The sequence below is a fragment of the Gorilla gorilla genome, chromosome 6, assembly GCF_029281585.2.
Source record: "Gorilla gorilla gorilla isolate KB3781 chromosome 6, NHGRI_mGorGor1-v2.1_pri, whole genome shotgun sequence".
Classification (NCBI taxonomy): domain Eukaryota; kingdom Metazoa; phylum Chordata; class Mammalia; order Primates; family Hominidae; genus Gorilla; species Gorilla gorilla.
The window spans coordinates 85,669,131-85,695,365 of record NC_073230.2 but is presented as its reverse complement, the minus strand read 5'-3'; the positions used below and the strand labels follow the sequence as shown (position 1 = coordinate 85,695,365).

The 26,235-nt window shown below is 36.8% G+C and overlaps 1 long non-coding RNA gene across 2 annotated transcripts in view; it reads right to left on the bottom strand.

The window, feature by feature from the left end:
- Positions 1–1,378: 1,378 nt before the first annotated feature.
- Positions 1,379–26,235, bottom strand: part of LOC129534745 (uncharacterized) — a 78,383-nt gene continuing 53,526 nt past the window's right edge. For both annotated transcript variants that reach the window (XR_008681438.2, XR_008681437.2), the window contains one exon: positions 1,379–8,652. This is a non-coding gene — a long non-coding RNA (uncharacterized lncRNA). The remainder of the gene's footprint in view (positions 8,653–26,235) is intronic.

Sequence of the window (26,235 nt, the reverse complement as noted above, 5' to 3'; positions counted from 1 at the left end):
TATAAAAATAAAGACAAAAAATAAACAAAACAAATCTGAGAGGACTCATTGCCTGTAGACCTGTACTATAAGCATTGTCAAAGTAAGTTCTTCAAGCAAGAGTATAATACTAGGTGAAACTTTTGATCTGCATAAGACATACAGAGTTCTAAAAGTGGTAAAAATGAAGATAAATACAAAAGAATTTGATTTAATTTTGAACTGTTTTAATAAAATAAAAAACTTAAGAAAAAATATCAACATTCAATATGGGGTTTATAACTTATATATATATGAAATGCATTACAGCAACTTCATAAAGAATGGACTGGATGAAATAAAAGTATACTGTTTCAGGGTTTCTAATGGTATCTAAAGTGGAGAAATATCATTTGAAGATAGACTGGATAAATTTTAAAAATATAATTTAAACGGTACAGTAATCATTAAAAAATTGAAAAAAAAAAAAAGATGTTTACCTAATAAACCAAAGTGGGAATAAGATGGAGTCATAAAATAAAATACAGCAGAAGAAAACAGAGAAAAACTAAAAAACAGATTAGACAAAGGAAAAATAAAACAAATAGCAGTATAATAAAGGGTTAAAATACCCCAATTAAAAACCATAGATACTAAGATAGAATCAAAAAGCAGAAATACATCATATGCTGTCTATAAAACAAAACCTTAAAATATAACAACATAGATGGGTTGAAAGAAAAAGAGTGAAAAATATATTGTAATAGCTAATAATTTCAGAAGTAAAGAGACATATAAAGAAGCGAATTCACCAAGAAAAAATAATAATTTGTAAATTTGTATGCACTTCATAACAGTGCTTCAAAATATGGAAAGCAAAAATCTGATAAAACATAAAAGAGAAATAGGTATATCCCAATTATGGTTGGATATTTTAACTTTGCTATCTAATTGACTGATGGAATCAGTAGACAAAATTTTAGTAAGAATATAGAGGACCTGGATAACAGATTCTAATAACAGTAACCTACTTGATAATATGAGTCTACTTAACATTTAGAAAGCACTCCACCTAACAGTTGCAGGAAACACGTAATTCTTATGTACGCATGAAACACTCACCAACATAGACCATATTCTAGTTAACAATGAATTATGCAACTATTGAAAATAGTTTTCAACTATAAAACTCTCAGCAAACTAGGAATAGTAGGAAACTCCCTCAATCTGATGTAGGATATCTACAAAAAGTCCACAGCTAATATTAGATTTAATAGTAAAAGACAGAATGAATACCTTCCTCCCAAGGTCAGGCATAAGGTAAGGGTGTTTACTCTCACTGCTTCTTTCCAACATTGCACTGGAGGTTATACCAAGTACATTATAACGAGAAATAAATAAATGACATACAGATCAAAAATAAATAAATGAATGTGTCTTTATTCACAAACAGGATAATTCTTTCTAAAGAAAATCTCAAGGAATTTACAAAAATATCTACTAGGACTAATAAAATGAGGTTAGCAAGGTCACAGTAAATAAATCAATATAAAAATCAATTGTTAGCAGTAAACAATTGAAAATTGGAAATATCATTTAAATATTATCAAAGTCATGAGAGGTTTAGATATACATCTAACAATGTATCCGTAAGATTTGTTTGATAAAAATGTCAAAATGTTGCTGAGACAAATTAAAGACCCAAATAAATGGAGACATATACTATATTCATGGTTAAGAAGATTCAATATTTTTAGGATATCACTTATTCCCAAATTCATCAAAGATTCAATGCAACAATAGTCAAAATTTCAGAAGGCTTTTTAGTAAAACTCATAAGATGATATAACATTTTATATGGAAAAGCTAAAGGCCAAGAGTGACCAATAATTTTGAGAAAGAATTACAAACCTAGCAAAATTACACTACCTGATTTCGAGGCTTGCAGTAAAAAGGATAAATAAATTATACCTTAATAAGTCTGACTTTTAAACATGGACATAATAAAGTACTTGCCTCAAAGAATTGTTTTATGACTTAAATGAATTGACAGTACTAGCACAGAACAAATGTTCAACACATAGCTGCTGTTGTCATTGGCAGTTGCTGTTGCTAGAGAGTCGTAGAGGAAAATTTCTGCTTTCCACCTGGGCCCTCCCACACTCCCCTTCCCTCACCCCTGCCACTAAATGTTCAATAATTAGAACGTCTCTTTATGTGAGACATCAAGAGCTCTTTCTTTTTCTGGGTGCTCTCTACAGACTCAAGTCATTAATAGGTCTTGTACCCATTAATAATTTGTATTCTGGGGCATCAGCCTCAAGTGTGGGTATCTTTCATTTTACCTGTTCAGGGCAATTGTGAAGACTTGGCTGGAAGCATTTTTGTGCCTGGTGAGATAAGCATGGCAGCTTCTCCAGTTAACAAGAGAGATCCTGTTAACATATAGGCAATTTGAAAGTTGAAGCAGGTTTATTCTAAAGAGCCCTATGCTCCAGGTCCCATGCTTCCTCTGACCTCTTTCAAGATTCCTAAAAGAGGCCCTAGCCATGTATTCATCTGAGCACAGACTGCTATACAATTTATAAGTGTAAAATATTTTAACCATAATTGTGTGAGACCACTGTCTCTTTCCACGCTGTATTCCCCTCTGCCATACTTCCCTTCGTATCAGGCAGGATTGGAGTGGCAACATAATTTTTTCTTTTCTTTCTTTTAAAAATTAATTAACTTTTGCATTTTACTAAGAGAAAGTTGAGTTGGAGATGAAGTTTGGAATGTTTAAAAACTTCCAAATATAATTCAGGCATTGCTAAACTGAATTTGAATATCTGTAAGGAACATTCCTTTTGCCCACTAAGTTGACTTACTTGGCATCATGTCATGAAGGTGCTGGGATGGAGGTCATGTTGTGATATGAGTGTGAACTACAGAGTTTGGCAATAAAAATAGTTGGGCGGTATTTTCATACCATGGAATACTACTCAGTAATAAAAGGAACAAATTATTCACATACACAGCAGCCTGGATGAAGCTCCAGAAAATTCCGGTGACTGAAAATAGGCAGTCACCAAAAGTTGCACATTATATGATTTCATTTATATAAAATCTTTGAAAAAATAAAAACATAGAAATAGAGAACATATTGGTGGTTGCCAGGGTTAAAGAGGAGGTGGGGGCAGGAGGGAAGTGGGTCTGGCAGGAGGGAAGAAGGACACCATAAGGGATCTTTGTGGTGATGGTGGTACTTTGAATCTTGACTGTATCAACATCAATATCCTGGTTGCGATGTTATAGAATAGTTTTGCCAGACGTTGCCATATGGAAGAAATGGGTCCCTCTATGTTATTTCTTGCAATTGCATGTGGATCTATGATTTACTTAAAAAAAGTTTAATTTAAAAAATTAAAGAAATAGAAAAATACTTGGGTAGTGGCAGAGAAAAGGTGAAATATCTGGAGCCAGAAGATGGTCTGTTGAAAACTCTTCTAAACATTAAACATGAAAAATTGTAAGGGACAGGGGTAGAGTTAAGTTTTTGTAGATGCCTAGTCAAAATGATGGGTCTCTCCTATTAGGAATATACCTGAAAAGTATAAGTGTAACCATAATCCCACAACATATATTTTTATGGGAATTGTGTAAGATAGAATTTATCAGAATTCCCATGTTTGTAGGCACAAATCCTGAGCAGCATTACAAACAGCAGGTACACCTCTGGGTGAAATGTACCCCAATGTGTCTGATCACACTGAATGCATCTGATATATCTTATCCTGAGAAAGCCTGGCGGTTCCTGGAAGAACTCTGTGCAAAATTCTGCAGACATGGATAAGCAGCCTGAAGACATAAGTGACCCAGTGACAAAGTATCTACACACATTCATCAATAAGTCAACGTAGGTAATAGATGACAGCATTTTGACCACATAGTTATCTAGCTTATTTTAATAAAGAAATTTTAGAATGCATTTGAATTTTTCCTATGTATGCTAATTCAATTAATTTTACATATTTTGGGGATTATTAATCATATTATTAAGTAATATGAAGATTAAGGACAATGTATACTGTATTGTATGGTGCTAGGCTCATAGGTACTTAATGGATAGCAACTACTAATTACAATTTTAATACTATAAGTTTGGTGAAATAATAGGTCATTAATAAATAACAATTGCTTATTGTGGATAGTGCTGTTTAGTTGTTTACTAAAGATTCTTGTGGGAAGTTTCTTATGGGAGATGGTGTACACTGACTAGGCCTTTGAGCAGCAGACATTTGTTTGTGTAGAAGACTTCTATCTCATTGACAGTGATAACGTTGATCTCAGAATTGTCCTGCTTCAAGTTTAGGCCACAAGGAGCCCCTAAGTTCTTATCATTGCAGGCCGGGTCAACCTCCTTGCTCTTGCCAGATTGCTAGGATAATTTCCAAATGCTCATATGGCTGCAAAGGTATTTTCTATTATTTATTTGGAATATAGGAGAAATGCCTGGTGCCACCATCAATGGTAGAAAGAAAAACAATAGCAGAATATGTCTTCATGTTCTTTGCTGGCAATATACTAGGTCAGTAAATGAATGATATTTAATTGTGCATTCTTACAATGCCAGATATTTTGGCATGGCAAGAAAATACAATAGTTATGGAAGTAAATAGCTACTAGGTGTGTTACTTTTTAAAAAGATTTTTTTTAAATTTATTTTATTTTTATTTATTTATTTTTTAAATTTTACTTTAAGTTCTGGGATACATATGCAGAACGTGCAGGTTTGTTACATAGGTATACTTGTGCCATAGTGGTTTGCTTCACCTATGAATCTGTCATCTAGGTTTTAAGCCCCACATGCATTAGATATTTGTCCTAATGCTTTCCCTCCCCTTGCCCCCACACCCTGCAACGGTCCCCGCTGTGTGATGTTCCCTTCCCTGTGTCCATGTGTTCTCATTGTTCAACTCCCACTTATGAGTGAGAACATGCAGTGTTTGGTTTTCTGGTCCTGTGTGAGTTTGCTGAGATTGATGGCTGCTGGAAAAGGAGATATTATATTAAATATCCCTTCAAATTCTTATATAGCTTGACTTTAAAATATCTCAACTTAGCATCCTTTTCTGTAAATAAATTCAATGCTTCATTAAAACCCACCAGTAATATAAATGATAATGAAGGCCTTACACTACTATTTACCTTACATTTGTTTTGTGGCACTTTACATATAATTCTGCATTTGGCTACATACAACTATGTATCTATGTAGAATACAGCTCCTGTAAGCTGTCCATTCAACTATTCCAAATATGCAACTTCTCATAGCTACCTCAGGGTCACAGAAGGCTGCCTTTCTTTTAGCATCACATTCATTTTCCAGACAGGGAACAGTAAAGGGAAATACAATGGGTGAGTTTAAGATCTATTTTCTATTCAAATCTCATTAGTATCTCTGTGCTACGTGTGCCATACTTACCAACTCTCTAGCTGCAAGCAGTGGTGAGGTTGTGGGTATATGTGTAGGAATGCATGCATGCATGTAGTTTTAAGGAGAACACATTATGGTCACGAACAAAGTCTGTGTTCTTTTAAAAGGAAAGGGAGACAGGATTTTGAGCAGGAAAAAAGTGAGGACTGCCGTACATAGTAGTCTTCATGAAAGTCCTGTAAGATGGGTGTTACTATTTCTGTGAAGCATGCTATAGGCAAAGTTAAATAGGCTTTTAAATAAGTTGTGAAAATTATGTTTGCACCCAAGAAGTCACATTTGGATGGGAATTATTACAACGAATTTTTCATCAATATGATTCAAAGAAATATAGAATAATCACAAGGAACTTTCACAAGCTTAGAATTGTTTGCGCTTAGCAATATTCTCCAGTGTATGAGTATCATTATACTTCCATGCTACTAGGCTTCTTCAGTTCCTCTCACCCACTGGGGGCTTTGTTCTTGTTTTCTATGTTTCAAAAACTGTTTGATCTGGTGTTGAGGCTGTCCAGATTCTTTTTTCCTTCCGGTTTCAGTTCAAATGCCATCTGCCCTGGACGGTGTTCCAGCTCCCCATCTGGCTATTACCAATCCCCAAGTCATTCTCTATCACATTATCCTGAGGTTTATTGCCTACAGAGCCTATTACTATCTACAGTTATCTTGTTTATTTACTCATCTTCTGTATTTGTCCCTACCAGGACTTAAAGTCACTGGGAGGCATGGATTTTTATCTTTCTTCCCATTCACTGAACTATGACTGCTAACACCACCAATGCCTGATACATTGTAGCCTCTGAATACATGCTTGTTTAGATTCTGAATAAGAATACTCTGAGGGCATGGTAGCATTAAGTATTAAGAGACAGGATGCCATGCAGGTTTCTACTAGGCTTTGGTCAGTATCTATTCTGCTGTAGGAAGTATATGCAGTGGTAAGTGGCTGGATTTTGGCTGCAGAAAGGTGGTCCTACCAAGCACAATACAGGCAAGGAGTGATTGTGAACAATTAACAGACCAAAAAGTCAAGCCATCAGGGCCTTTTGGCATAAGAATGGTCTGGTTATTCATGGTGTTTACATGGAATGGTGGGAAGAGAAAGCACAGAATGCTCTATGTCTCTTTGAAGTTTCAGAGCACTTACTGCGTAGATATCCGGCATGTCTGCAAAAAAATGCACAGCTGAGCAGAAGGCACCAGTTCTTAAGACATGTGGGTGACATGAAGTATAGTTCTGAGAAAGCCTAATTCAACCCAGAAAGCTCAGGAATGAACCCTTCAGAAATACTTAATTCCATGGTTATGAGCATTTACTTGAGTTGAATAATAACTAAAATGTTTTCCTCTTGCATAAAAAGAAAAGGACCTTTATGTTTTTAAGCAACATTTTCTTGCCAAGCTATGAATTATGACCCAGCATGTTGTATTTTGCCTACAGATGTTACAAGGAACAGTAGAAATTAGCGGAGCTTCTGAAATCGTTTAAAAGGTTAAATTTTTGACTTAAAAATCAAGCTGGTAAATTGTATTTTTGTCACTGATAAACATTTTATTTTCCTCAAATTTTGGACCAAAGTACTATTGAAAACTGTCTCTTTGCTCTTAATAGGGGAGATTATTTCGGTGATATTATATGATATTATATTGTCTGTAGCAGGATGTTTTAGGAGAAAAAATATTACCCCTGTATTCTGTATGGAGATGTCTCTCTGGCTTGCGTTGACAGTAATCTCAAGGTAGTCCTTTGAAATAAAAACCTATAAAAAATGTTGTGACAGCACAAAGAGATAACATGTGTGGCAGAAGAAATGAAACTAAAGTGTTTATTTTTCTGATAAAATAGGAATGCCTCTTCTTTCCCAGTTGTAGCATAGTGACTCAGTTCAGTGAACTATATCATCCTCTCTGGAGCTTAATTAGAAACCTTGTAAACTGAGTGCAAGAGGCCAGAATATATGTTGGATGAACACAGAAAAGGCTTTTGCTGGAAACAGGAACTCCTATGAACCACCTTATAACGGGGTTTAATGACTTTGTAATTGGATTGCTCCATTTGGGTTCAGAAAAGGGGAGCTTCTGCTTGTTCAGAAGGATGATGAGAACTATGGACATTGCATGTTTATAACTGAAGCACTCTTTCTTTGCTGCCCAAATTTCAGAGGCATAAAACACATTGATCCAGATTCTCCCAGTAGCTGCCTTGTGGACTGTAAACTAAGCATCACAGTGATTCCCTAAATGGTATCCTGATGAATTGCCAGCTTCTGCCAGGGTGCAGAGAGACCCTGGTTCAATAAAACAAGAGAGATAATAGGCGATCAGGAAGGAATCAAAACTGTTTCCTTGAGTAATGGCATCCAGCAACCCCTCTGCTGAGGGAGGCAATGAAAGGTGGGGGAACCCCTTGAAAGGGGTCATTCATATTCTTGAAAAGATAGAGTCCATTTTAAATGTCTGCTGCATTCAGATGACAAACTATGGGTCCTTTCTAAATATCTTTTTCTTTTTCCTTTTCTTTTGATTCATTAAAAAAAACCTATGTTTTTAGGGAGTTTACTTTCTTCAGTCATTAAGCTTGGACGTTAAGTATACATTGTTGATCAAAAAAGCTGTGTTCTTTGCCCTGGAGTTTATAGTTCATTGAACTTAATGGTATTGAGAGTCTGGAATGATTGTTCCATAATTTTAGAGGTTCTCAGGACTAGTGATAGAAAATTATTCCCTAAAACCAAGGTGCATTTTGATATTTTTGTGATTAAAAAAACATAAAAAAGATTTTATAACTCTGGCATTTTCATCAGATACATATACTTACATGCTAACATTCATGTTCAGTTATATGATATGCATAAGAGTATATAAATGTTTTATAAGTGGCAACTTGTGACCATAAAGCATATGTAGAGCTGATACCTAGTTAAATTCCTACGGTAAACTCATCTTTTCAACTCACCACATCTTCCATTCTCTAAAATATGTTGGAAGATACTTACGTTATGTCCAAATAAATGTACTTAGAAAATATTTTTCCATCTTTTGAGCTTTTTCACATGATGATGCAAGTAACATTTTACATTTTCCAGGACTGGTTTCGTGGTAATTTCCTTTCTTTTGTTTTCTTTTCTTTTCCTTTCTCTTCTCTTCTCTTGTCTTCTCTTCTCTTTTCTTCTCTCGTCTCCTCTCTTCTTTCTTTTTTTATGTAACTGATGAGGCCTTGGGAAGAAGAAAGAAGAGTGAGGCCCTGTTACAATTGCAACACACTATATGACATGTTGTACTTCAGCCCCCTTTTGCTAACAAAGTATAAATCTGATGATGATTTATGATGGCCTTTCTACCCCAAAATAAGCTGCCATGGTTTTCCAAGTTGCTTCAAATGCCCCTCAACTCGTCATTCTGGCTAATGCTTTTATTGATAATAATTTAAGGTGTTCAGTTTGCATTTTCCCCCTATGTCCTTCTACTTGTAAATATTCTATGCTAGAGATTAAGACATTATTTCTGCCCTTAATGGACAGCTTTAATGGACAACAACAAACATGTGTTTTGTTATGACAAAAGATAACATGTCATAAGAGAAGCACTAATGAAATAACAAATTTAAAGTGCCCAGCACAGAAGAAAGAACTCTGCACAGAAAATATATTCAGTAGGTGCTTTTTCCTTTCTCTTCCCCACTTCTGTGGGAAATGTTGCATGTGGTTGGAAGAATAAATAAAGCGCTTATAGGGGAGATGGAATTTTGGTTTTAAAAATTTGGAGAATTGTCTGTGGAATGTAAACCAATTTAGCTAGACATGAAAATAGTGTAATTACAGAAAAACAGTTAAAATGATTTTTGGAAAGGTGGGCTGCAGCCTGATATGCAGGGCTTTGCAATTTAGGGTGAGAAATTTTAAGATAATTTCATTGATGATAGGAAGCCATTGAGAATATTTAAAGTAAAGAGAATCATACTAAGACCTGTGCTATAGACAGTTAATACATAAGCTGTGTGAAGAATGAATCAGGGAGAAAAGGGCAGAAAGATAATTTTAGGAGGTTAGTTACATAAAAAGATCAACAATTATAATCTTTACAATCATTTAATGCGTGTTGGGGCCAGAATTTTTATATACATATTTTTTCATCTTCTCAGCTATCTTAGAATATAGATAAGTTAAGAATATGAAGCTCAGTGGGTTATTCATGGCATCACTAAGTAGACTATGCCATGACTTATATAAGGCATATTACTAGTTGACCCAGTGTTTAAAACCACATTTTTCTGATGCCACACCCCATAATAGAAAAAGAACCCACACTAACCTTAATGAAATGTGTGATCTAGGAAATGTCTCTAAATTTTCCTAGGATTCAGTTTCTCCATATGAGGAGACAAATCAAACTTTAAAATTTTACAGTCTACCTATAGACATACATCCAATTCTTATTACAGTCAATGGCATGCATTTGCATCCCAAGTGGCTGGGGAATCAAATACAGACCAACATGGAATTTCCTGGGGAGCTATTTTCTAACTGAAAAGAACCTTACTCTTCAGGCTGAAGTGTAATGCATTTTGGCAATTTCTAATGATATGATTTTTATAACTAAGATGACATAGAGATTTATACTTAAAAGTCATATAAATTCTGCAGGAATAAGATAATATTTAACCATAATTTTATAAAAGACACATTTAGAAAGATCCAATCAATTATATTTCACTTGCAGATATTCTAAGTTAAGAAGAAAAAGTTTGAGGAAAAATATAAAGGCCTTAAACCCCTTATTACTTCAGTTCAACAAGGAATCAAGAGTAAAGTTCTTCAAAGAATTAATTGAAGACACCCTGGGAAGAGGGAACTGAGGTTCTGAAGTTTATCATAAATCATTCAATGCCTTTGGCAAAGCCTTGGTGGAACTTATGAGGCTGAGTATTATAATGTAATTTAAGTTTTCACTTAGGACTTAATTCTGATTCTGATGGGAATTTGATCCATGAAAGGACTGCAGAACTGAATCCCAACAGACAGATTCTGTTGATCATGATAATGTTTTGCTTCCAGCAGAAAGGTGAGCTGCTGTTTTTGAACCCAAATGAGAAGCGTTTTTGAAGCACCGTATCTATTCCTTTTATACTGATCGGGGTAAACCAAGGAGAGGATATGAAATCTCTGCCTCTTCTGGAAAAAGGATAAATGATAGTACATTTATTTGTATAGAACTGAACTTAGAAATCTCTTCTGAAATCTATATCAAGTGTTTCTAAATGGTATAGGCGTGTGCATCAGTGATGGCTCAGTAGATCTAAACCTGTCTGAAAATCAGAGCAATTGGAAAATGTTTGTGCTCACTCACCTTCTGACAAAGGAAACAATAACTAACGCAGTAGGAAGCTGCAGCTATCTTCTGACACATTATGTTTCCAGCCCCAAAATGTCACATGAAACCCACTGAATGAAGATGAATGAAAACCAGCAGTGGTCCTGAAACACGAACAGGAGAAAAAGCTCCAGCCGCAAAAACGGCTGAGGTTCTTCAAAGCCCAACAAGCTGTTGACTCAGACCTTTGCGAAGTTGAGAGCGTGTATTCATTCTCTGGTAAGGCCAAGGGTCTTATAACTGACCAGGCAGGGAAACTCAAATCTCTAATTTGAGGTATAATTGCAACATGCAAATTCTTTGCAAGAAGCCCTTAGAGGGAAAAGCTATGGTAAACGTTAGAATGATTTTCTGTTTCTCTGTCAATTGAAAATGTAAGGACTCTGAAGCGTATAATGTTTAAAGGCAAGGGGACCTAGAAGCTTCCAGAATTCAAACTTATTCTGCTAGGGCTGATTCTCTAAATTTAGATTGTGTACCCTGTGGTGCTAACAAAATAATCCTTTATAACTTGTGCGGGTTGAAGACAGTTGATGAGTGAAGATGATTTATTAACTTTATAGCAATATCCTCAGAGCTTTCTTCTATCACCATTTTTGCAGTCAACATGAACTTTTAAAACCACAAACATTTCTTAATGGATGAAGTGAGAAATGTATGCTCATTAAAAACTGAGGAGGAAAATGAGAAAATGGGAGTCATGTTTTATAACTTTAATTTTGAAAGTTATCTTTGAAAACTTTAAAATAATTTCTAATAACATACTTTGAGACTCCACTGAGCAAATTTACTTTATCATGAAAAATATAATTAAGTTTAATATATGTGCTGGACATCAGAATTTCTCCTTTTCTTCCTAGTTTCTTACTTGCATTGATTGTTTGCTTTCAATTGGCCTGGATTAAAAACTTGGCTATCTTTTTGATTGGTGCACTAAATAATGAAACCATCTTGCAAAATCCAAGAAAGAGCCATTTTATGAGATTACTGTGGTCCTGAGTTAATATAAATCACCAAGTTTTGTTAGTTTTCCTGTCCCACAAAGAAGGTGCTAGTGCCTTCAATTTTTGCTTTTTGCTGTTGTTTCACATTATATTGTCTTTCCAGTAATATTAACAACAAACTCATAGACATGGAGTCACATTTTGAAAATTGTGTAGATAACTTCATTAATTGGGAAGGCAACACTTGAAGTCAGACAACTGATTTCAAAGGTGAGAGGTTAGCAGAAGATAAGAAAAGGGGCTTCGTATTAGTTAACTAGTTGAATTGTTCATTTGAATAGAAACATTGCATTCTGACCTTTGAGAAAGCCATAGAAGAAAACCCCAAATTTTAGGAATTTCTTACATTTGTGATAAGTATATTTTAAGATAGACCATTTTTACATTGATATATAAATCCTTGGCTCTTTTTCTACCAAGGGTCTAAGATTTCATTTAAAAAATTTGAACCCCATGGTGGAATTTAGATGCTGGTGAAATATGTGCAGAGACCACTATGTGTTGACATTTTAGTTAAAATGAAGCATTACCATTAGGTTAGGTAAATAGCTTCTATTGCTTCTCTCACCAAGTTACAGTTCATAATTGGGCAAAAACAAAAAAATGGACCTTCTCTAATGTTTTCAGCACTTAGAGCTGTCAGAGCTCAACAACTGTCCTGTGATCAGTAATAAAGTGATTCTCTCAAAAATGAAACTACACATATACTGACTTTATTTTCCCAAGCCCTTGAAATCCCTCTCGCAACCAACCCAACATGATCTATCAAACGCTAAACTGAAATGTGTCTAAAACATTACAAATTTACAACTTTCTCCTTAATTCTGAAACATTTCATTTTGGTCTTTTAGGCATTATTTTCTGGTACTTTGGTAGCAGTAGGCAAAATACATTATCGGAGAAATATGCTACAAAGGGAAAGAGAAGAAGGTTTTGGGCTATGAAGTTATGTTAACAGCTTTCTCAAGCATTATTTAAAAAATTGATGCAATAAATGTCATCTTAAATGTTTTAACATACATTTAATCTGGTAGAGTCGGGTTTTGACAATTTATTTTTAAACATAATGTTTCTTAATGAAGTTTTTCATACACGAAATTCATTAGTGTTCAGGACAAGGAAAAATAAGTGAATTTGTACCCCTATGTTGCCAAGTGTATGATTTGTTGGTATGCTAAATAAGTATGGTTTTTATATTAATAGATTAATTCCACATACATTATGAAAGTGTGAATTTTTCAATTTTCCTAATTTTATTTTTCAACATCATAGAAGCTAATTACGTTTGTATCTAAGAGATCACTCCTCAAGCTTTAATAATGTGAGGTACGAGTTTATAATGAATTTCAACCTCTTTGTTTTTTGATTTTGAATGTCTCAGTTAATCTAAAGAGAATAATTGGTTGATTAATTGATTCATATATTCAGAGTGATGAACGTGCCTGGTACTAATCTACATGTTGGAATACAATGGTGAAAAGTATTGGGTCTTACCTACAGTGGTGTGGCTTCCTCAAAGAATGATGGGAAGATATATTGGGGGCTTGGCCGAGGTGCCAGTTTAGGGACTACACTATGTAGGCTTGGAATGCTTTCCTCAGGATGTGTGTATGCCCCAAATTAATGGCCAACATATGGTGCTGTGACCTCCCCAAAGCTAGAATACATGGGTTAGAAACCATGAAGTAAAAGATTGGCCCCATGGTTATCACTCATACTTACTAGTGATGTCTGTGCTTCTCATTCCTACAATCTAGGCTCTGATGGATTAGGAGTTCTGATTTCTACCATGGCAGGAGGATACTTCACTAGAGGACAGAATAAGTCATAGTCTTGGAACTATGACCTTTGTTGGCCATTTTGGGCTTCTCATGCAAGTGGCCCCAAAAGCAGAAGGAAGTCATCACGTTGGTGGGGATAACTGAGCCTGATTTGAATGAGGAGCTATGGTTGCTACTCGTGGTGGTGCTGCTTGGTGGTACCATGGAAGAGCAAGTGTAGAAACCGGCAGCTTCCTTGGGGCTGTCCAGATGATAACAGAAAACGGACTATTGTAAAGACAATGACCTGACTGTGGTGTAGTAATAAAGGTTTCTAACCCCATGTAGATGATGGTTTGAGCCATCTCTCCAGACAAAGCAGTTTAGACCAACTGGAGTGGTGACTAAGAATAGGGAAAACTTAGAATGACATTGGAGGAGGAAAAAAGATGGTTAATATCAGTGACGGCCTGGTGGTAGCAGGGACTCCCTTTCCCAAATAGCTTTTCTTTATCGAGTCTATTGTAGAAATCAGTACTGGCCACACTGCCTTGAAGGCTCTGGGAGAAGTCTCAGTGTTGCAAAAGCTGGACTCTATCATGAACCTCTTATATCCTACCTCACAACCTCTTGGTTGACCATTTTATTCCAGACATTGGTACCACAACTAGCTGATTGCAGGTGTGACCAGCTAACACCTCACTCCAACTTTTGCCCTAGCGTTCCTCTGTGTGGAACACTTATGGGAACCTGCTCAGCCATTCTGAATCTTTCCTAACACAGCCATGGGATTACCCTTAAAGAATAGGAGATAGAAGCCTGTAACTCTGGTAGACAATTCTGACATGTGTTATGCAGGACTTTCAGAGGAACCCTAATCATATTGAGCCGTAGTTACCCACATTTGTCACCAACTTGATAATGCACTGCTAGATTAGCTTTGCTTTTGTTCTCTTTTCACTCTTCCCATTTTCCCATTTTTGTTCCTTGGCATTACTTGCAAAATACATTGCCTACATGCAAGCTCTTGCATCAGGTTATTTTGTTGTTGGGGGCAGGATTGGAATAGATGGGTGATGTAGAATATGATGGTGAGAAATGTTTTAAAGAGAAGTAAAGCAGGGAATGGAGTAGAGGAATATCAAGAGGGAGAGAGGAACTGGTGACATTTGAAGACACCTAAGGAAAAACAATGAACCCTGTAGATCTTCAGGGAAGAGCCCCACAGGCAGATGAAGCTGTTAGTGTAAAGGCCCCATGGAAGTGTGCCTGGTACATTTGAGGAGCAGCAGGGTGGCCAGTGTGGCTGGAGCTGAATGAATGAGAAAGAGAGTGATACAAAGTAAGCCTATAGAGGCAACTGGGCCAGATGGAATAGGGGCTTTGCTGTCTACATCAGGATATTTAGCATTCTTTGTCTCTCATTTGTTAATGGGGCTAGTAATGCTGACCTCACATGGTCTTGAAAAAGGTCCCACAGAATGTAGTGCCTAAGAGGAAAGGGCCTGTTTTCCATTTTTATATCTATCTATCTATCGATTGATCTATCATCTATGTCAACATCATCTTCCTAGCTAAGCTGTCTACATTGTACTTCGTAATTTTCTCATCCTCTTCCATCTCCTCCTGTGGCACAGCACTCACTTATACTAAGTCTATTTTAAACTTTGGCCACACAGGCAGTCATCAAAAGGAACTGGAGAGCTGTGAGCCTTCATGGGGTGAGACTGTCACACATTTGTGTATAGCACATCATAACAGTTGCCTCCCTTTCTCATCCTGTGTCTCCCTTCGGTCTCTGGACTCTGTTACCTCTCCGCCTGAAAGCATTATACTGCAAGGAAAACTTACATCCTGATCACTTAGAAGGACATGTGCTTAATAATGTACTTTCTCTAAAGGAGCCTGTAAATCTCATAGGGAACTTGAACTTCTAATTTATTATTAGTATCAAGAAGACCCTTAGTTTGTTGAGTCTTGCTTTATGTTATTCTTTTTCATTTATGCTGTGAAGAAAAGTGTGAGTCATCATTACTGGAAAGAACAAGGTAATGGTGAGTAAGTTGACTATCATCAGATCATGGGCAAATTATTTGACACCTCTTGGAGCATCTGACTTTATATTAATTATGAAGCAACTTTGATATGTTCTCTCCTTCTTTTTTGATATCTTCTTTTCTTCTTACGTGCTAATAGAATTTTAACCTGGGCCAGCTAAAAGTTTTCCAGCTTCTTCCCATTTTTGACAACCAAAAATGTTTCCAAACATTGCCGAATATCTCCTGGGGACATTCCTAGTAAGAAACATTTCTCAGGTAGATGTCCTTGGGCAAGTCAGCTAAATCTTTGACATCTTAGTTTCCTCAAAGGTGAAAATAACAGATATTTGTCTCTCAAGATTACTGAGGTAGGTAGAATTCTAAGATGCCTTAAATGGTTAGGCTTTGTGTCCCCACCCAAATCTCATCTTGAATTGTAATCCCTCGTTGTTGTAGGGAGAGCCCTGGTGGGAAGTGGTTGGATTAAGAGGGAGAGTTTCCCCCGTGCTGTTCTCCTGATAGTGAGTAAGTTCCCACAAGATCTGATGGTTTTATAAGGCAGTTTTCCCTGCTCTTGCTAGCACTCTCTCCTGCTGCCATGTGAAAAGTTCAAGTTTGCTTCCCCTTCACCTTCCATCATGATTGTAAGTTAACTGAGGCCTTCCTAGCCATGTGGAACTGTGAGTCAATTAAACCTTTTTCCTTTATAAGTTACCCAGTATCGGGTAGTATCTTATAGCAGTGTGAGAATGGACTAACGTATACTTCCTACTCCACACTTTGGGCTACTAAAACATCTGTTAATTTTGTATCTGGTGATTTTACTTCTCCTCAGTACTATGAATTCTACTTAAAATAAACTATATGAGATCCATTCATTAATTTATTTGCCAGATTATATTTAATCTGATATAAATAGATTATATATAATCTATATATCAATAACAATTTATAAAAATTTGTATGATTGTGACTTGAAAAATATTCACGCCTTGTCAACCTTCTTTACAATTTTTTTCTGCCTTTTTAAACAAGGTAGTTTGGGCCGCTCATGCTTTATTTTAAAAGTATCTTAGAATGCCTGATATGGTGTCAGATACCAGGAATATAACAACGTATAAGACATGGGTCCCCATGGAACTCAGAGCCTTGTGGCAAGGGCATTGAAAAGCAGTTGTGGGTGTGATGTCTCTAGCAAAGGAAAAGTACAGAGATTGGAGGAGCTGATAACATAGGCAGTAGTTGGGCCTGAGCAGTTTTGTGAGTCTCTGTGATATATTCCTCATTTATTCACTTATCCTGCCACTTAAAGTCTGCTACAAATATTTAGAAGCTAGAAACTCAAGCTGGAAGAAGACATACTCTGACTTCTGACACAAGGCAACGTGCCCATGGGAGCAACTGGGGAGGAAGTTCAGTGGAGGGCTTCTGTGATGGGACAGCCCCAGAGCCCCTTAAAGGGGAGCTGCTAGGAGACTCAACTTGGGTTCTGAATTATGCAGTTAGGTCTAATTGGGATTTAAACTAATAGGATAGTTGCCAAATCACTTCTTTCTACTTTATCCTCCTATCCCCTCTATGTCTTCACCAAAACGAAAAACAAAGGAAGTAGAAACACTTTTCTTAGATAAAATTAGCCTCCTACTTGGTGGTACTTCAAGTGGTAAGGCTACTGATATGACTTCAAAATTGATGCCTAAAATTAAAGGCAGTAGATAAAGCCCAAATCACAAAATGATTCTTGTGGACTATTTTAAAGCTCAGACTCCCACAATCCATGCCTAGAATAGGCATGCAAATATGAGACCTTTGGTATCAGAAAATATAAACCAAGAACAAATAAAAAGCAGATACTTAGGAATTCTAAAATTTGAGAATTTTTACAGTGCCCAGCATTAAAAACAATACTGTACCCCAGAGCAAACATGATATTTCATACATATTACACTATAAAAAGACCAAAAGAATTTGAAAATAATTTTTGGAATCTCAAGAGAATTGGGTCAAACTTTTGAATGTTCATGGCACTGTAAAATAAATAAAGTAGGGATTTGAATATAAGCTCTTGAGTGTTTTAATCAACAATTATACTACTCAATTTAGATTTCAAAGTAGAATTTGTTTGTTTAAATTTAAATATATTCATCGACACATTAAATGTCGTGCTATTTTGGGATGAATAGATTATTTTTATTTAGAAATAAATGTATAAGTTTTACTGTCATGCTTCATTTCTTTAATTCTTCACTTGGCTTCTGAGACATAGCACTCTCCTGAATCCAGTCCTTCCTCACAGATCATTTCTTCTTAGTCTTGCTTGCTGGGTTCTCCTTATCTCCCTGAACTCTAAACAATGAGTGTCTAAGAACTCAGCCTTTGGACTTCTTCTCTTCTTCTCATGGCCTCAAAATCTTGAAGCAAAAGCTGTCTCCCTGACATAGAGACTCCTAGATGCAATTGCTTACTCAACCCCATTCTTAAATGTTCAAACCTTTATCCACTTGCCTCCACCAAATCTGCTTCTCCCAAACTTTTCTCCATTTAGTAAATGGCAATTCTGACCTTCCATTTACTCAGATTAAAAACTTGGAATTATCCTTGACTTTCATTCTTTCACGTTTAATCCAATTTGTTGGCAAATCCTATCTACCCCAGCTTCTAAATATATCCAGAATGTAACTTCTCCATCCCATCTCTACTGATAATACAAACCTTCCTCATCTCTCATCTGCATTATTTCAACAGCTTCTTAACTCGTCTATTTCCTTCCCTTTTTCTCTCGAGGGTCTATTCTCAGGGTAGCTCAGGTTTTCTTTTCTAAGTTATAAGGCAGATCACATCACTTATCTGCTAAGGATCCTTTGAAAGCTGTTCATCTGACTCAGAGTAGAAGCCACTCAATGGATGCCCCCCCAACACACACACATTCTCTACCATCACCATTTCTCTGATCTCATGCACTGCAGTTCTCTTTTTCTTACTCCCACTGCCTCTGCCACATTGGCTTCCCTGATACTCTTCACATGTTCCAGGGAGGCCCCTGTCTCAATGCTTTGACAATTGCTTTTCCCTCTGCCTAGAACATGGCTAGCTGCATGGCATCCCTAGCTGCATGGCTTGCTTCCTTACTTCCTTTGGGGCCTTTTGTGCAAATGTCATCTTTTCAGAGAGGCTCTCCCTAAACATTATCTTTTCTGCCTGATTTTTCTCCATAACACTTATCACCAACCAATATACTATATATATACGTATCTCCCTACGATAGTGTACATTCCACTGAGACAGACATTTTTGGAAGTTTTATTCATTTCTTCATGGTAAAATTATAATTTAAAAGTAGCTAATATGCACACATTAAGAAGCACGTGTATCACACATTTAATAACTAGATGAGGCACATGGCATAGTGAAGTCTCCGTGTGGACTTAGTTTTGAAACAAATCATGCATAGTTAAGGTTCATCAAATGATTTAAAGATCAAGGCTTTTGCTTAGATGAAATTATTACAGAGTTTAAAGATATAATATTTAAACAATCATGAAAAAGTGACAAAAACTGTTCCTAGAAAAACATTAAGTTTAAAATGTTTGCTAATTACGTTAACCTACAATTACCAACAGATTTTTATGTATTAATAAACCATCAAACAACTCCAAGAAAGCAGCAAAAGAAACTTCTGTCTTAAATAGAGTGGATAGCTGACTATAATAGAAGACAATTCTACAATCCACAGTACAAGACAAGTTCTCATGACTATTAAAAATCTGTATGGATCCCAAGAGACTCCAAATAGAAGCAGGCCAGACATCATGGCATCCATGCAAAATTAGGTATGCCAATTTATTAAAAGTACCTTTTAGAGAGGATTGATGGTTCTTTTAAATTCTCTTGCTGCAAAACAAAACAAAAAAATAAGATGAAATCCTAATATCATGTTTAACTGGCTGACATTCTTTCTGTTTTTTAATAAAAAAAGGATTTCAAGTGCCACAATACCATATTCATTGTCAAACATAAGAATGATGTGTATGAATAAGAAATAAGTGGAGATGAGCTCAGCATGCATCGGCGTCCATATCAGTCTTGTAAGGTTGTACATATTTACAAATTCTCTTGGCTCTGTACTTTGCCTTTCTGGGAATAATAATCTCTGGAATTTAGGACTGTTTGTTTACAATTTAGGAATATAATGTTTAATTTTTTCTGATACGAATGGGACTTATTGGTAATGGCATAGTCTTATTGTAAACACACCCATTTCTCAATAAATTCACAGCTTGGTGCTTTGGCAAAAAGGAAATGCCATTTAAAGGACAGACTGCAAACTGAAATAGGATGCAGAGAAACAGGAGTGAGGAAATTATTCAAAATAAAACTCATTCCACTACTAGTTGAACATTATTGAATCAATCAAGATTATAATTTGGGGGCTAATTTCACCTGCTAATGGAGAAGTCTGTCACAACCTCTAAGATTTTGAACTCAGATTTTATATGTTTTACAAACTTAAAAGATAAAGCAAAGGTTTAACTACTGTTTCCCACCCCTCTCTGAGTCTTTAACTTATGCAAAAGCTTTGTTAGGCAGGCTGGCAGAAGCCTTAAGTATTTTATTTCTCCACTGCTACATGAAGTCAAATTGCCATGGAGTGATAATTGCTCAGAAACTGAACTATAGGAGGCTCTGTCCATACGGTGTATCATCAGACAAATATTTCAAAGGGAATATTGAAACTCAGAGAGGCACAAATGATCTCTCTCGGCTGTGGAAGTCTTAGGATTTCAACTTCAATCAAAGGGAATAGGACCTGCTTCAAAATAGTCGTCTCCACGCACACTGCAGCCTGAAGTTAGCCCTGCATAATTACAGACAGTCTGTGTCAAGTGAATGGAAGGCTCCCCTTAAAGCAGGAATGCATGCGTGGCTCTCAAGGCAGCCCATTTGGATGATTTGTGGCATAGGATCAGAAATCACTTCAACTTGTTTGAAAAAAAGAGCAACATACTTTAGAAAAAGAACACAAAATCCCATGTGATCTTGATTCTCGGAAACACCTATTTTCTTAGTAAATGTAAAGCATAGAGGAGTGCATCTTGTTTTATTTATTCCTGGCCGGGAGTGTATATCAGAGTGGAAGGGCTTTGTGTGTGTGTGTGTGTGTGTGTGTGTGTGTGTGCTGGCATACAGGATTGGAATGAGACAAACAGAGCAACACAAATATTCCATTGTTTGCCTCTGTAGACTGAGGGATTGGAGACAAAGGCACTAGAATGCTGGAGAAGCACTTTTGCAGAAATGCTGGTGAGAAGCACCAAATGCTACCCTCCCATCTCCCCAGCTGCTTTCATTTCTCTGGAGCTGAAACAAAGGTAACTCTAAAAGCACACACACACACCCACAAGTAATAGAAAGGTGATGTGCCGAGTCACAGTTACAAATGAGAAGAATATTCTCATAACATTTACAAAAATGAGAACCTACTCGGAGCCCCCCTCATCACCATGCATACACCCTCAATTAAAACAATGCCCCTGATAGCAGGCAGTATAATCTGCATTTTATTTCACTCATGAGCAAAATAACAAGTTACTCAGGCCTGAGGCACTCATGAGTGATATGGGGCGTGTAATATCCTTTCCATTGAGTTTCCTATTATTAAGCTTGAAATAAGGAGTTCAGAATTAACTGTGACAATGATTTTATCTAGTGTTGGCATCACCATTAGCTTTTGCAGTTTACTGCTAATAAAACTTTAAATTTGCTATTACTTCTAATAACCTTCTTGCCACCTTAGCTGTAGAAATTAGACAAAGAACCCTGCTGACATGTGGCTAGTGACATTTTCTGGAAGTGTAGAGAACTCTGATGACAACAGTGACTATTATTTACCAAAGTATAATAAAGCCAGGCCCCACTGGCCTTCGGCAGCCTAATTTAAAGCACCTGTTCCTGGGGTTTGACGGGGCCTGTAAAAGAACAAAGCATAAAATTTTGGTTTCTGTTATTGTTGTTCCAAGCATTAGAGTTTTGTTTTATAGCAGTCCAGTAGATTCTAAAGTGGGAAAAATAATTTGTGACAAGGGCTACATGAGTGAGATGAAATATTTAAGTCATTGCTCAACACAGAAACTCAAATTCATTCAGCTAAAACATTAAAAAATGAGGCAATGATAGATACGTTTGTGAGCTTGATCACTTTCTGTCAAATCTCTAGTTTCTTTCAACCCTCCCTCTGTGATATTGGACATTGCCCTTCCCCAGTTCACAACCCTAATTATAGGGTAATTGTTGCTCCCATTTTCTCATATTGTCCACAGAATTAATGTGTGTCTGAACATTATGACTTCTGGCTGTAGCTGAGATCTATCTTGTTACCTTGTCCCAACAAAATTTTCCCAAACTACGAATAAACAAACAATAATGAGACAATAGACTTAAGCACTCAGAAAAATATAATAATGAATCATTAAATATTTTTTAAAGTATTTGCTTTTAATCACAGTGAAAAGCATTAGCCAGTCACCAGACTTTATCTGGGAACCAGTGTGTATTTGGGAACCATCAGGATTATGTCTGGCGTATGAAGTCTTTCCCTCACACGTGTTCATCTCAGGGTATATTGTGATATTGGCAGGTTTGCTGTTTACTCTCAGTGGGCAGTGCGATTGTTTGCTGAGAAAGTCTGAGTTCCAGAAGATTGGGGAATCAAAATAAAGCCTGTTGGTCAAATAAAAACATATCTTTGTGCAATGGTTCCTTTTCATTCTATCTTCTTTAGTCAACTCTCTCCTCATTTTACATAATTGACTTTTATTAAGAAATGTGCAGCAAAGAAATTTTTCTCCCAAGACACTCCAGTGAAGATGTTCTCTTTGCCAGCACTTCTAGCATCACTTTGAGCAAGATGGTCTGGAAGTGGCACTAGAGAAGGGAGCAACCTCTTGAGAGTTCCTGAGTTGTGAATGGGTTTTTGATAATTGGAGGAACATGCTCAGACCCTTTGCAGCCTTTACAGACTTGATTACGGCCACAGCAAATGGTGGTACTTCCTTTCTCAAGTAACTTCAGCATCATTCTGTTTTCCCAGACCACTATAATCGCTTTCCTAGTGAAGGATAGGCATGCACCCATTTCACCTTCCTCCTTTTTTATCTTTTTATTATTTATTTATTAATTTTTGAGATGGAGTCTTGCTCTGTCACCCAGGCTGGAGTGCAGTGGCACGATCTCGGCTCACTGCAACCTCCGCCTCCCAGGTTCAAGCGATTCTCCTGCCTCAGCCTCCTGAGTAGCTGGGACTACAGGCACCTGCCACCACGCAGAGCTAGAGCTTTGCTACTGCTTTTCGGGGCCAGCCTTTCTGAACCAGAAAAAAAGGTATATGGGTACCAACACGAGGTCTAACTAGGAGTCAGGAAAGGTGAGTATGTGTGAGATGGCTAGGAGGCTAAGTGCCATGGGAAGCCCTTGGAACTGGGTGGGATATCAATGGTATTCTCTTGTTATGACTTTCTTGGTGACCCAGGAAGTATTTCTATGGCTTTTGTTAAATTTTCCAATTCGCTGTCAACTCTGGGAAATGCTATCTTGGTATTCTAAGCCAGGACGGAATGTTGTCTTCCCTTTAATGAGCCAGGACTTTATTCTCTGTGAATGTGAACTATTTTTTGCACATCTGGGATGCATCTGTTCAACCACAAAGCATCAGTTAAGAAAGAAAGAATTCAGTAAAGACAGGGATATTCAAGGCCAGCCCATTCTGAGCTGGCTGGGAATTTGGTTATAATAGATAGAAAATGACTGAGCACCAGGTGAAAATTACTGATGGGTAGACAGTGTGAAAGGAAGCGCACAGCTCCTGGCCCTCATTGCTGACCCCTCCAGTTGCATGTGATTCCTGCTCCTGTCAGGGCCCCATCCCATGTTCCTGTCTTCAGTCCAAGCATCCTGTTTCTAAAAACTCCATTTTGATTTTGTAAGTTATAGACACGACAGTTTGGGAAGAAGGAGAGAGAAGGATCTCCTGCTTTAGCATCCAGGGGGGCTTGCTCCTGATCTGCACCAACTTAGGGGTATGAAAAGGTGATTGCAAGTTCCCATGGGACTCTTGTGGAAAACGTGTTTGGACTCGAGTTAGAGCCACTGAAAGTTAAATTGTCAGTAGGAATGGCATTGCTAATATGAAGTAATGCATTTTGCGTTTCTGAGGTACCTCCTCTCAACAGAGCATTGGAAAATACAATTGATTCACACGTTTGTCTTGCAAAAATGGGGGACTAATTTCCATAGATTGCCTTGGATTTTATTGCCTTTGGATAGCTACAAATAATCCATGTTTGTTAAAATTCTTTTTTCTTATTAAAATAGTGAAAACATTTCTAAACTCATTATTTACCCCATAAAACAGTACTAAAATTGCATGTACTTGTCCCCAAATTGCCTTCTTCTCTGGTAGTTACTAATCACTTGGACTACTCATCTCAATTGCTGAACCACAACAACAAAACAAAAGGTATCTTTGGTTATATACAAACAGCTTTCAATTCGTTAATTAGGGCTAATTGGAGAGCAATTGAACTTTGCTCTACTTATGTTGTTCTCTCTTTAAACTGCAAGCTGATGGCATTTTGCAGACAAATAGAATGAGCAGCCTTCCTGAGCCTCATACTCTTTATTCATTCTGGTTCTATACTTTCCTTGTCAGTGCTGGTTTATATAAACTCTAGGAGTGCATCTGTGCTTAGCACACATGCTAGGGGGAGACTAAGGTGGCTGGACAGAGCTTGGTAAAGAGAACCTTTGGTGTAAGTTGGGGTAAGGAAACGTGTCCAGGAAATCTCTTCGGATTCACTTATTCTCTGTGCTATTTACAGATATTTCCTCTGTAAAAGTAAAATAAAAAAGTTAGACTTTTCTGTTACTCTGTTCCAAATTATTAACTAACATGATTTCTCTGGTTCTTTTTATCAGCCTTGTAGGGTGGGCAGTTTTCTTAGCCCCATTTCTCTGATAAACAGAGGTTTGGAGAACTACCTGGAAAGGGAACATGACACAGTACAGTCTTTGAAGTAAGACAGCCTTGGGTTTAACTTCTGCTCCACTCTTTCTGTTGTTTACTTTAGCATGTTTCTGAAACACTTGGAATTTTATGTTCCCTCATTTCTCTATGGAAGGATAGTACCTAAAGATTTGGTGAGGCTGGGAGTCAAAAGTTAAATTCAGTGAGTTCAAGATTCATTTATTCATAAAACTCTCATTGAAATTCTAAGTATGTGCCATATAAGGTACTGAAAATATGAAAGTAAACAAAAAAGGTGCTGTCCTCCAAAGAATTTTGATCCAGTGGAGAAGACATGCAAGGTAACAGAAATTCAAAAGACAATGGGGATAGCACTGTGATATAGGAGATATGTACAGTGGCCATAGGAGAGTAAGAGTGAGGCAGTCATCTGACTCAGTTTGGAGAAATTCAAGAAGGGAACCTAGAGAAGGTGACAAGTTAGCTGAGACTTGAAACAAGAGACAAGTTAACAAAATCAAGTGATGAGCGAACTTAAGGCAATGGTACTTAGGAAGCAAATGAAATGAGTGATGGCAGATGCCTATACAGAGAGTTCAGGGAATTACAAATACATAAGTTATGGATGAGAGCACAGGGTTCAGGGGAGTTGCTAGAGAAGTAATTGATAGGGTAAAAGGTAGTGTAGGTTTAAGATTATAATTAAGAAGAGGTGGAATCAGGTTTGAATGCCAACTTTCTGATTTCAAATCCTATCCTTTTTCTTCACAGTCCTATCCCAGGTCAGCATGAGTATGGATGTGGATGTATGTGTGTATATGTATGTGTATGTGTATATGTGTGTATGTCCGTATGTATATGTGTTCATTTGTATGTGTTTGTGTATGTGTGCATGTGTTTATCTGTATGCATGTGATATGTGTGTATGTATGTGTGTATATATGTGTGTATGCCTATGTGTATGTGTGTATATGTGTGTTTGTGTACTTGTATTATGTATGTGTTTATGGCTGGATATGTATGAGTATGTATATAGGTGTATGTGTGTATATGTATGTATGTGTGTATATGTGCATTTATGTGTGTAAGTGTATGTTTATATGTGTGCATATGTGTGTCTGTGTTTATGTCTATGCATGTGTATGTGGGTGTATGTATAGTCATATGCTGAAATGAGTCCTTCACATATATACTTACCACTGTAAAGATGGTATTTTCTTTACACACAACATGTAAATATACATTTTAATCCTGTTCTAATGAAATTGGAGTGTCAACATACTTCGAGAGACATCTTTAGCTATATATTTTTCCTACAGTTACCTGCACTTTAAAAATACAGAACAATTGAAGCCATTCAAAACTGTTCATGCAATATTCAAGCTTTAAAAAGTTGTTTTTGTTGAGAGTGCAAGCAAAGAATGAAAGCAAAGCAAATTTGGGCAGAACGTAGTTATCATTTTATCTGAAGTGAGAACCAACCATCCTAATGGACTTAAAGGATTGTGAATATTTTTCCAGTGACTGGCAATTGTAGAGAGAACTCTGTAAGTAGGCTAGGCTATTTTTTGCACTTGATTCATTGTAAATTTAGATTCATAGATAGG